At 36.5% G+C, this 12,325-nt stretch overlaps 1 long non-coding RNA gene across 1 annotated transcript in view; it reads left to right on the top strand.

Annotated features, from left to right (window-relative positions):
- Positions 1–280: 280 nt before the first annotated feature.
- Positions 281–12,325, top strand: part of LOC119534217 — a 192,144-nt gene continuing 180,099 nt past the window's right edge. The window contains exon 1 of the long non-coding RNA XR_005216986.1: positions 281–309. This is a non-coding gene — a long non-coding RNA (uncharacterized LOC119534217). The remainder of the gene's footprint in view (positions 310–12,325) is intronic.

The raw sequence follows: 12,325 nt of genomic DNA on the forward strand, positions 1-12,325 counted from the left end.
CATCACATAATTTTCTCTGACCAGAGCTGGGAAAGGTTCTCAGCTTTTAGGGATTCATGTGATCAGATTGGGTTCACATGAATAATCCATGATAATCTCTTCAATTCAAGGTCCCTTGAAATGAAAGAAAACCCTAACTGTAAATATCATCTTTTATTCACTTGGCAGGTCATCCCCTCTTCCTTCCCTTTATTTCTTCTCCAGTTACATATTAACTAGGAGAATGTAGTTTTCAGAATAATGGTCTCCTACAGACGTCCACACCCTAATCCCTGGAATCTGTGTATATGCTGCCTTATGTGATAAAAGGTACTTTGCAGCTGTGATTTAATGGTTACTTTAAGGATCTTGAGAAGAGGCGAGTTTCCTGGATTATACAGGTGAGCCCAATGTAATCACAAGCTTCAATATAAGAGGGGGCAAAAGGCTTGAAGACGGACTTAAGGGCTACAAGCCAGGCTGATGCAGGTTAGAACCACCAGAAGGAACATTCCTGCCAACACCTTGACAGGCTGCTTTTGGACTTTTGACCTGCAGAACTGTAAGGTAATAAGTTTGTCTTGTTTTAAGCTGCTAAATTTGTGGTAACTTGTTATAGTTGCTAAAAACTCACACTTACTTACAACTCACTTTTGGTTATTAGCCCTCTTGGAAGTTTACCTTCAAATGCACAGTGTTTGATATTCAGATAACTTTTTTGTTGTTGTTTGTGAACTCATATTGTTAATAACACCAGACTTCCAGCTTTGTCTTATAATAATTTTCTAAAACAGTAGCTGATTTCCTAACTCCCAAGTAAAGCAGCAGTGAAAGGAAAGTATCGCTATATACTGCAAAGCACAGTGAAAAGCTGCCCGGTACCATTTCTTCTTGCTGTCCTTTCCCTCTAGTTTGTATACTTTCTACCCCTTCTCTTTCCTTTCACCATTTCCCCCTTTGTATTTCCCTCCCCATTTCTTCCTCTTTCATTTCTCTTCCTCCTTGCTCTGTCTATTCTATACCTGTTTACCTTAGCCCTGCTCCTCGTCTGTCCTACTTTTTGTTTTTATTGTGGAAAAAATCCACTGCCCTTTCATGATAAAAATCACTCAGCAAACTAGCAACAGAAGAAAACTTCCTCAACATTACAAAGGGCATTTCTGAAAAACTCACAGCTAACAACATGCTTGGTGGTAAAAGCCTGAAAATGTTCACCTTAAAATTGGGGACAAGATTGACAGACAGTAACAAAATTGAACTCTCACCATTATAGACCACTGCTATTTTTCTCTTAGTTTACAAAAAGAGAATTGTGAAATCTCAAACTTTGATGTTAGAACATTTCTTCTCAGCTATAGCTTAAGTATTACTTTCATTTGTGGATGCTCTATGATAAATATATAACCATAAACATGTCAAGCTTACACAGCCGAATATAAGCATGAACACAAAGAGATTCAGAACAAAATCATATGCGGAGTAGGTGAGAAATGTGGAATATTAAACCAAGAAGAGAAAGTACTTGATGGGTCTGGAAAAAAGAGAAGGATGGAAACAAGTTTAAATTGAATAAATACAAACTCTCTAGTGCTCACCATGAGCCTGGGATACTGCCTTAGGTGTGAGTACTATGATTCAGATTCACAGTTTCCCCTCATATGGGGAAAAGAGATGCATCAAAAGATAATATTATTACAATATGTTAAGAACTACTGTCAAACCATGTTCATGATAGTTGTTCTGAAAATTTATTTTCAGCTTTCATGAGGATGTGAGATTAATTATCTTAGTGCCATAGTAATTTCAGGGTCTCTGCCTTCAACAGGGCCCCTGTCAGCTTGTTTTCCTGTTCTTCTTGGAGACTATTTCAAACTTTCTTCCCATCCTCATCTCTAATATAAGGATAATGATGGTACTTATACCACAGGGTTGTTTTGAGAATTAACTGAATTAATGTAAATTTGCACAGCAAATGTCCTGAATCATAGAGGTTAATAACTGTTTGCCATAATTAATACTCCCAAACTTCTGATTCCTTGCTCTATCCTTCTTCACCCTTTCCTCCGCAGATGCCCTTGCCTCCAACTTTACAGAGAAAGTAAGACATCAGCCAGGAATCTTCCCCCAAATTTTGCCACTGCACCAAAAAAGCAACTTGTACCTATGTCCCTTTTTTCCTCCCCTACAGTTACAATGAAAGAGACTTACCTCTTCCTATTTAAGGCTAATCTTTCCAGCAGTTTTCTGGAAACTTCTCCTTCTCAAGAATTTGATCATTGTCAATCCTTTCATCTTGGCTTATTCTTTTCCATCAATATTTGAACATTCTTAAGTCCCATGCTTCTTTAACAACAACAACAAAAATCTTTCCTGAACTCATATTCCCCTCAACTGTTACTTACCTTTCTCTCTCCTCTCTGCTTCACACTCCAAATTCTTGCACACTCCACATGCTCCAAAGCATTTCCTACACTCCCTGGCTCTACTTCCTCACTTCCCATTCTCTCCTCAACCCATCACTTCTTAGTTCCCATCCTCAGCAGTTTCCACCAGAAATGCCCTCAACAAGTTCATGTTTTTTTCATGCTAAATATCATAATTAGGTTTTAATTTTTACCCTACTTGATCTCTTGGCAGTGACACAGTTAACTGTTCCTTCCTTCTTACAAACTTTCTTCCTTTCTCTTCTGTAACATTACTCCTTATGGAGCTTACTCCTGTGTCAGTAGCAGGGTCTTTTCCTATTCTCTTTAGTCCTGGAATGGGGTGTCCTAACACTGAACTTTTCTCACTGTACGTATTCTCCCTGGAAAGGTTCCTTTATCTTTAATTACTATCTATATGTTGATATAGTCAAATCCACAGATGATGCCAAGGAAATTTCCACATGTTCCAGCCTTACCTGTCCCACTACCTACTGTTCATGAATTATTTGATATGCCATAGTCACCTCAAAGTCAGCACATCCAAACCTGAGCACATTATCAGCCCCCTCCAATATCATTTCTCTTCCTGTTTTCCCTGAAGAGTAACACCATCTACCCAGTTACTTGACCCAGAAACCTGGGTACCATCTTTGGGAATTTATGTGACCTGCCATCATAGTCTGTGCAAAGGGGAGTCTCTCTAGCTGCACAGTACACCTCGCTGCCTTCTGGCTCTTTTTTCCCCACATCTCCTATCACTGTCCTATTGATTCTACTCCCAAATATATTCTATTTGTCTTTGTATCCCACCACCATCTTTTAATATCAGTTCCCACCATTTCTTGGCTATATGCCACAATGAATGAATTGGCTACTCTCTTTCCTTTCTTGTATCCATCAAACTGAAGTCAGTTTGAGCTTTCTAAAATGCATATATGGTTATGGTTGTCTTCTTGATGCTATTCCCTTTTAATGACTCCCTATTTCCACGAAGATGCAGTCTAAAATCCTTCAAGACCTATTCCTGTTTCTCTAGCCAATTCACCTATCCAGCTAGGCAAACTAGTATCAATTCACCATATTTTCTTGTCCCTGGATCCTTGGGTATGCCATTACCTCTGTCTGCAATGCTTTCTCCCCACTTTGTTTAGATATTTATTGCCTCCAAAGGTCCTGAAGGATGCTCCCTATGATTACCTCTATATTAGTCCTCTTGGACCCTGTGAGGGCTGGAAGCAACCCTGCCCTTTACAATATTGTGCCCCCAGTGATCAGCATAGCTCCTGGAATTTAATATATGCTCAGTATATTACTGTAAATAAATGAATTGTAAATATAAACCCAAATACCTGCAAGTTTATATTGTGACAAATATACACTACTAGCTAGATATGAGAGAACTTTCTGTCCCACTTGTTCAAAGTTGGCAGGAATAAATGAATTAATGAATCAATAACGAGGAACTAGTGGGTTCACTACTGTAACTGTTCCTGCATAGTTGATGATCATCTGGGCATCAGCCTGCAGACATTGAGAGCCCAGAGAGCTCACTCTTTCCTGCAGAAAACGTTTAATGCATTTTAAAACTGGTGGCTTGAAATGTAGACAACTCTAAATGAAGTTGTCTGAGTTCTAAGTGAAGAGAATCAAATATTTTAAAATTTTTTCTGCAAGGTGGAGAGAAGAGTAGGGGTAGTCTCTGTCGCTTTGCGATTATCAAAACAACTCTTCATATTTCTTCCTAATACTTATATTAATAACTGAGATCTTTTCAAAGAAAAGATAATTAGATTAACAAGAGTCAGACCTGGGGACAGTGGGAAGGCCATGTTCTAAATTAACCTAAAGGAACAAGGTTTATGCATGTTTACCAGCAGTTACTATAATTTATAGTATATGGTTTCAAAAAGTGCCTTTGCAATATTTCCTGTACATGACACTCTGCTGGGTATTTACTTATGCTAATATAGCCAAAAGATAACATAAATTACTTGCAAGAATCAAAGAAATTAAGTTTTTCATGTAGAAAATATTCTCTCTCATTCTCAGAAAAAGAGGGGTACATCACTCTATAGTCACTAAGCAAAATTAATGCATTGATTTACTTCTTCTCTAGCACAGAATGTCCTGTGTCTAAACAAGTGACTTCATGCTAAAGAATGAAAACAACATGCCTTTAGAAACTTCACAGATTTAAAAGTATATAGCCATTTACAAATATAGAGAGTTTTTCACTGGCCCCAATTATAATGATAATTGATCTCTTGGCAGTGACACAGTTAAGTGTTCCTTCCTTCTTACAAACTTTCTTCTTTTCTGTTCTATAAACATTATTCTTTATTGAGCTTGATCCATATATATATATAAGGGATATTATATGATAATGATGTAAGAGAATTTTGCTTTTAGCGAGGCAGTATCTTTAGAGGAGTCAGACAGACATGAGTTAAATCACAGCCCCGATACCTTCTCAGTGGCTCTGTGGGTGGACCTGACAGAGGGTAGGCCTAGAGTAAGGGGATGCTGTTATTCACTTCCTTTGGGTGTTGGTGGCCAGGCAAGCAAGAGGGTGTCTGACATATTGAGTCTAAAGATCCTTTGGCAATCAATGAAAAGTGAATGTACCAGAGAATGAACCAAAGAAAATCAGAGGATGACATAGAAAGACCATAGAAAGACCCATGAATTATACCTATGCAGATATAGACATGGAGAAGAACATGGAAAGGGAGGAAGCTATTTCTAAGGGTGAAGGGTGCCAAGAATGAAAAGATGATGCCAAAACTTTATGAACAATTAGAAGTAAGCATTCAATGACTCTTAACATTTCTGCCTTAGGCAACCACATAGGTTATGAGGCCACTATGGTATAGAGAAAAAAATAAACAAATTGAGGCAAGGGAAGGAAATGAGTCTAGTTTTGATTAAATACAATCTATGTTTCCTCTAAGACATGCAGACAAATTCTTAAATAGACACTTTCAGGAACAGTGGGAGGAATAACATACTGAGAGTGTTAAGATAGATAAGATAGTTATTCTAGAGTATCTGCACAGAAACCATGTGAAAAAAGTGTTCAGTTATAGCAGAGAGAATAGATAGATTTTGCACTATGAGACCATCTAATTTGACAGTAGGCCAATCTCTGGTGAATTGTGAAGGCAGTGACAGGAGAGTGGCAGGTGGCAGTCAATCATACTAGGGTGAGAAGCAAATGAGTGTTGAGAAAGTAGAGGCAAAGAGTGTAGAATGCCCATTAAAATGGTTGGCAGTAAAGGAAAGATGGAATTGCCTTGGTAGCTTGAGATCTAACAAAATCAGAAATATATTTCTGAAGATTGGCAACAAGTCTTGAGCAGCTTTTAAAGCTAGGAAAAAAAAAGGATAGGTAGGAGAAAAGCCCCAGAAAGTTAAGTTACAAAAATTTGATGATCAAGTCTCAGAAAATTGTAGAAATTGGTAATAAGAACCCAGTAGATGGAATTGAATAGGAATAGAAATAGAAGCTCCTACCCAGAAATATAAGGAAGATATTAAAATGTTTTATTGAATACTTTCATTTGTACCTTTTTTACTAAATTCTACTTGAGCCATACTATGTTTTGTTGGATTTAAGCAGTGAAAATATTAATAGAGTTGAAATTGTGTAATGGTTGTCATAAGGTTAACCTTCCAGGAAAAACAGCCATTCTAGGCCTTTGAAGTCATTTTTATCTCATGAGCTCAAAGCTCTTAAAAGATTATATCAACTATCCCTTAAATATGGCTTTTTCCTATTAATGTTACGAAATTTTAAAAGAGAAAGTGAAATCATCACTTCCATGATGATTGCAAGATCAATTTCCTCATTACTTACTGCCATTAAAAACTTCCATTTTCTATTTCTTAAATTAATATTTTTCCTAATAAAAATATAATTATTGAGCAAGACTTTATTTCACAGTATAAATATCAGGAAAACAACCTAAGGCTGAACTCTACTCATTGCTATGCCAATTTATTCAGCCTGGCTAATTAATACATGGATTTTCTATAAAAAGTTTATATGATTGTGCCTGCTAAAATGAATAGGTATTTTACATACTGTTCCAATTGGAAATAAGACCAAAAACTATACATTCACTTAATTTATAGTCTAATTAAAATTCTACACTAACACTTATTTTCCCATTTCTAAAAGAAGAGGAGCATTTTTAAGTCTAGATGGGTTAAAATTGTATGTTTTCCATACATGTTTTTGCATATGTTTCATAAGAAAACTGTTAGATGAATTAGTACAAAATGGATTATAGAAAATGGTCTAAAAGCTCCTATTTGCCAAACACTTTACTGAACTCATTTATTCCTCACAACTTTCTGAAGTAGATCCTGTTACCGTCTCCATTTTAAGATGAAAAAACCGAGAAAAGAGATAAGTAACTTCCCCAGGAACATTTAGCCACTGGATGACAAAGGAAGGGTTCAAACCCAGCCTCTCTGGCTTCTGAGTCCTGCACTGTGACCACTGTGCTATTCTTTTCTCACTGACTTTGATTAAAATGGTTTAATTTCTGGCATAGGTTATTTTTAAATAACACCAAACCAATGCATTAAAAACTTACTATTCAACTAATTAAAAATCTAGTCTACATATTCTCAACCAGGTGGTTTAAATTGAGTCAAATTACTACATACTCTGAAATCCTAGAGGCAAGACCTTTGAATTTGTGTTCCTGTGAAGGTTTCATTAACTCCTTCAAGACCTAACCAGTCCTAGTTCATTGTTGCCCTGGTCACCATTGACAATTACTAGGACCTTTTTTGGGTATCTGAAAAACCTGCCATTGAAAGTTGATAGCGTTTGAGAATTTCACGTGCTTCTCCCTATGAAGGAGTTTATATAGTATCGATACACAATAAATCAAGTTTTAGATTCTCTGTTGTAATAGTCCCAAGGAACGGGGAGGGAAATTACTTCTCTAGTTAATTCACATATTAAATGAAACTGGTTAGGTGATGAAAAGACAGCCTAGTGCTCTGTGTAATTCTCTTTCCCAGTCAGAAAAGAGCTGAGTTCTCTGTGCTAGGGGACTCACCTTTATGTTATGGTCTGAAGAACATTTTCAACCAAGTGATCTAAGAACTCCCAGCCAAACAGCGCTAACTTGAGTCTCTATTAATCTTGTACTTACGTTCTGTTCATTTTTCCAAGGGTTCTGAACAAGATCATTTTTATTTCATTTTTATTCTATTTAGGGAACATGGAAAGAGTGCCATGTGCTATAAGTTCTGAACCACTTGACTGAATTGGCCAGGCTTTTTCTCTTATCTTCACCAGTTATGATCTAGCATTGAAAGAAGTACTATTACTTTGACTAATCTTATTTAATAAAGACAAAAATGTTATTTAAATTCACAAACTGCCTGTAGTGATTCTGTCTCTTTGTGGGGAAAAACATAATTCATGTCAGTGGGAAAACAAATCTCCATACGTTACTTCTCTTTGCAGAGACTGGTGGGGAAGAGAAAAAGATGAGACTTGGGGCTGAAGAACCATTGTTTAATAAAGCATTTCACCAAATCTTTGAATATAAAAGAGATCAAAAACTAAGCTTGGAGACTGGGACTAAATGACTCTGTTACTAAGAATTAATGAGGCTTAAGATCAAGTTGGCAATAATGACTTTTTTTTTTTTAAGAACAGAAATGTCTGGTATCCAAGTATAAGTTTTCCACCTTGTGGTTTAAAACCCTTCCTTCTCTTAGAAACATCAAGGTTCGCTGTCTATACTCAAAGACCTGATGGAATGAGAATTTGTGAATGTGTGTGTGTAATTTAAGGAAATGGTGGAAATCTTTTTGCACATCATGGAGCAGAAAAAGGAAAGCATATGTGGGATTATAAAGTGATCCAGAAACAGACTAATTTGGTTTTAAAAACAACAACAACAACAAAAGCTTGCAGCCACTCAAGGAAAAATGTAGAGTGCCCAAAGGATTCAAGCATATTTTATTTGAATTTCAAGGGTCATAGCCTCTTAGCAGTCATTTGGATAATCCCATTAAACTCTGTATTCATAGCTTTACTGCCTAACTTCCACAATTTTGAGCTATACATCCCTATGTATCCAGTATTACGAAGACAATCAAGTATACTTCATTTATATGCATCAATATTTCAGAAAAAAATGAAATCATACTAAATTTAGTTTTTTAAATTCCTCCTCCTCCTCTCTTGCACATGGGAATTCAGAAATCAGAAACAAATTAGTCCTAATTTTATATAATTTTGGTTGCTTAATTATTTTTAGATAAATAGAACATGTTCATTCTTCAGCCTTAGCCAAACTCATTTATATTTAAGAACCATTAGCTAAGGTAAAGCTGAGAGGATCTAAGCATTGGTAGCCCTGTCTTCTGATTTTACATTCATTTCTTCTCCTATTTAATAAATATGAACTGCAAATCATATGTCAAGAACATTATACACTGATGGAAAATAAAATCCAGTATGGGGCATCATGGCTTATGACCAAGGCAGGTCTTACCAAGATCTAACAAATTTTAACCTAATTGACTCCAACAAAGTGGACCTCCTGGCTTCTACACATCAATCTCAGGTTGTTTTCACTCTACTCTTTTTGTCCTAGGTTTTTACAAAAAATCTCTCTAAAAAGAATAATAGTTTATGACACCTTAATTCTATCAGTTTTTTTCTTTTCTCTGCTCAAAAATCAAGATGAAGACATAAGAATACCTTTTAAAATTAGTACATTCTGTCTTAGTTTGCCGGGACTGCCATGACAAATGTCACACAATGAATTGGCTTAACCAACAGGAATTTGTCTGTTTTGGAAGTTAGAAGTCCAACATCAAGGTATCGCCAGGCCTTGCTTTCTCCCAGAGTGCGTAACATTTTGGTGCTGGTTTGCCAGTAATCCTTGAGGTTCACTGGTTTGCAGCTCTGCTTCTGTCACATGGCAATATATCTCATTCTCTGGCTTTTCCTAGGTGACTGACTGTGTCCAAATTTCCTCTGCTTATAAGGACTCCAGTCATAAGGACTAAGGCCTACCCTGTTTCAAAGACTTCATCAAAACAGGATCTTCAAAGATCTTGTTCACAAATGAGTCCACACCCATAGAACTTGAACATGTCTCATGGGGGGCATGATTCAATCTATCACACCTTCTTAGGACACTGATTTTATAGGTGTACTATACAACTCTCAGATTTGGTTCCCATAATTATTGAAATACTTTAGTTCATTTTTTTCAGATATCATTTGAAAATTGACCAGTGACAAGAGAATAGTCATTCTGCATATTTATGTGAAAGAGTCGTTTAAAACTTTGGACTATTTTGCTTGTAGCCGAAAAATGAAAGTACAGTTCATTAATTGTGTTCTGCAGAATATTGCTATTATGGATGCTGCAATGAATTGCCATAGTGTCTGAGAAATACTCATTTTTTTTAAAAAATACCAATTGCGAGATGTAGTTGAAACATTTAAAAGCATTATTGGAGATATTTTTAGAGAACTGAATTACTTTTTCTTGTTCATATAATTGACCTGAAGCAATTGCATGTTTTAGTGGGTAGTCAGGTGAACAAGATCCTGCCCTTGTGAATAAGATGGTTCATGTTCACAGGTCTCCAGTAAAACAGAAAAAAGGCAGTCTTTTAGCAATCTTTTATTAAACCCCAATCACATGCATTTTTTTCCATCTTGAAATTAGAATTTCCTATACAAATGGCTTTGCTTCTAGTCATTGTTAAAGGAGTTTAAAAAAAATCCTTCCTTATGATTTGCAGGAATAAGCTATGATTATTTCTCTTCTTCTTTAGTCTAACTTATCAAGATTGGTTTAAAAAAAAAATTGCCTTTCTCTAAACTGGTTACTGCAATGGTATCACAGAAAGAAAAAAAAAGTAATACACACACACACAATCTTGATTTTATCTTGACTGTTGTTTTGGAAATATGGTACCAGTGGTGATAATTTGAAAGAGATGTTTGCCCCTCAAATTTATTGTTTTTACCTTTATAAACACATACTTTAAAATTACCATTGTGGTAGACAGAATCCAAATCCCTGGAATTTGTGAATGTTACTTTACATGGCAAAAGGGACTTTGCAGGTGCGATTAAGTTAAGGACCTTGTCATGAGGTTATTCTGGAGTATCCCACAAGGATCCTTATAAAAGGGAGGGAGGAAGATCAGAGTCAAGAAAGAAAGATGTGATGACAGGAAGCAGCAATTGGAGTGATGTCAGTCCACAAGACAAGGAATATAGGGGGCCTCTGGAAGCTGGCAAAAGCAGGAAACAGATTCTCCCTTCTGACTTTTAGAAGAAACACAGCCATCACAACCCATTTTAGACTTCTGACCTTCAAAACTGAAAGAGAATAAATTTGAATTGCCTTAAACCACTAGGTTTATGACAATTTGTTACAACAGCTATAGGAAACTAACACAACGATGTTCGGCATTTTTAAAATAATAAATTCTGTCACATTTCCAGAAAAATATTAAAGTTTAATATTTATGATAGAATAACTAGAGATACCATGATAGATAAATTGGTTTTATCTACCTTACTTCAATAAATGCTCCAACCATCTGTATCAGTCATATGAATAAAAGATCAATCTGTACTATTTCTCCCCCACTTTTAAGGGAGAAATAATAATAAACCAAGACATTTTCCCCCCTATAAAAGGGAGATTTTCCAAAGACCTACTCCTCTCCCCCTTTCTAATCAGGAAAACATATTTTCCTTTAAAATGAGGGTAAATGTTTATGATCCATTGGGAAAAATTTTTTTTTAAAGTTGTATATGTCCCCTTATTTCTTTAAAATAAGAGTAATAGCTTCATATGAATGGAAGATACATAAATATGTCTTAAGAAAAGGAAATGAGATTGGTAGCCCCTCAAAGAAGCTTGCATTTATTACAATGACATTAAAATATCACACACCTTCTTAAAAGCTGAGCTAATAGTGTTTTATATATATATACGATAAAATCTTTTGAAAATGGATAGCATGAAAGGAATCAAAATAACAAGAGCAAAAAGAGCAGGCAGCATTCAGTCCTGAAGTACTCTAAGGTTAGCCAGTGAAAAAGAGATTTGTAAGACTTGAACATATAATGATATTCTTCAAGGAAGCAATAGAAAATGTTAGTTTATTGGTGCAAGTGAACAAAAATTAAGATAATCACTGACATTGGTAAGGGGAAATAGAAGCTACTCTATGAAGAGAAGCAAATTGGTTTCTCAAAATTAGGAATAACGGGGGTGATGTCATCATTATGGTGATGTAAATAGCTACTGAAAACTCCTCTCCAGAGATTTAGTGAAAAAAAGTGAGAATTCTGAATTGTTTGAAACTCTGGAGGATGATATAGACTGGAGAAGGACCCTACAGATGCCAAATTGAAGAAAGAGAAGAAATATCAGGTAGGAATCTTCTGTCCCAGACCAGCCACTTCCCTCCACCCCACCCCACCCCAACTTGGTCTCAGTGAGGGGAAAGGCACAGAATCAGCAGACAGTAACCCTCCCACCAGAGACACAGATTTTTAAATCTCTCACAGCAGTGAGACATACCCCCACTCTTTGAAGACCTGGGGGACAGGAGAGGACACAGAGACTGAGAAAATGTGGACAGAGACCATCTTTCCAACCCTGGGTGTGAAAACACTTCCCTCACCCTTGAGGGGAAGCAGCAGCCAGTGGCCGTTTGCTTGCCTTGGGGATGGTAGGAGTACTGGGTCAGTGAGGGAGTACTTTCCACAGGTTAAGCTCCACATTGAGCCAGATTTTGGGCTGCAGATTGAGGGCAAACTTTTCCCACAGTTTCAGCTCACCTGTGTAGACACAGCCTGTGCATGGTGGCAAAGCAGCCTTTGAGGACAGTTAAGGTACTTAACA

Source organism: Choloepus didactylus, chromosome 5, assembly GCF_015220235.1.
Source record: "Choloepus didactylus isolate mChoDid1 chromosome 5, mChoDid1.pri, whole genome shotgun sequence".
NCBI classification, from domain to species: Eukaryota; Metazoa; Chordata; class Mammalia; order Pilosa; family Megalonychidae; genus Choloepus; species Choloepus didactylus.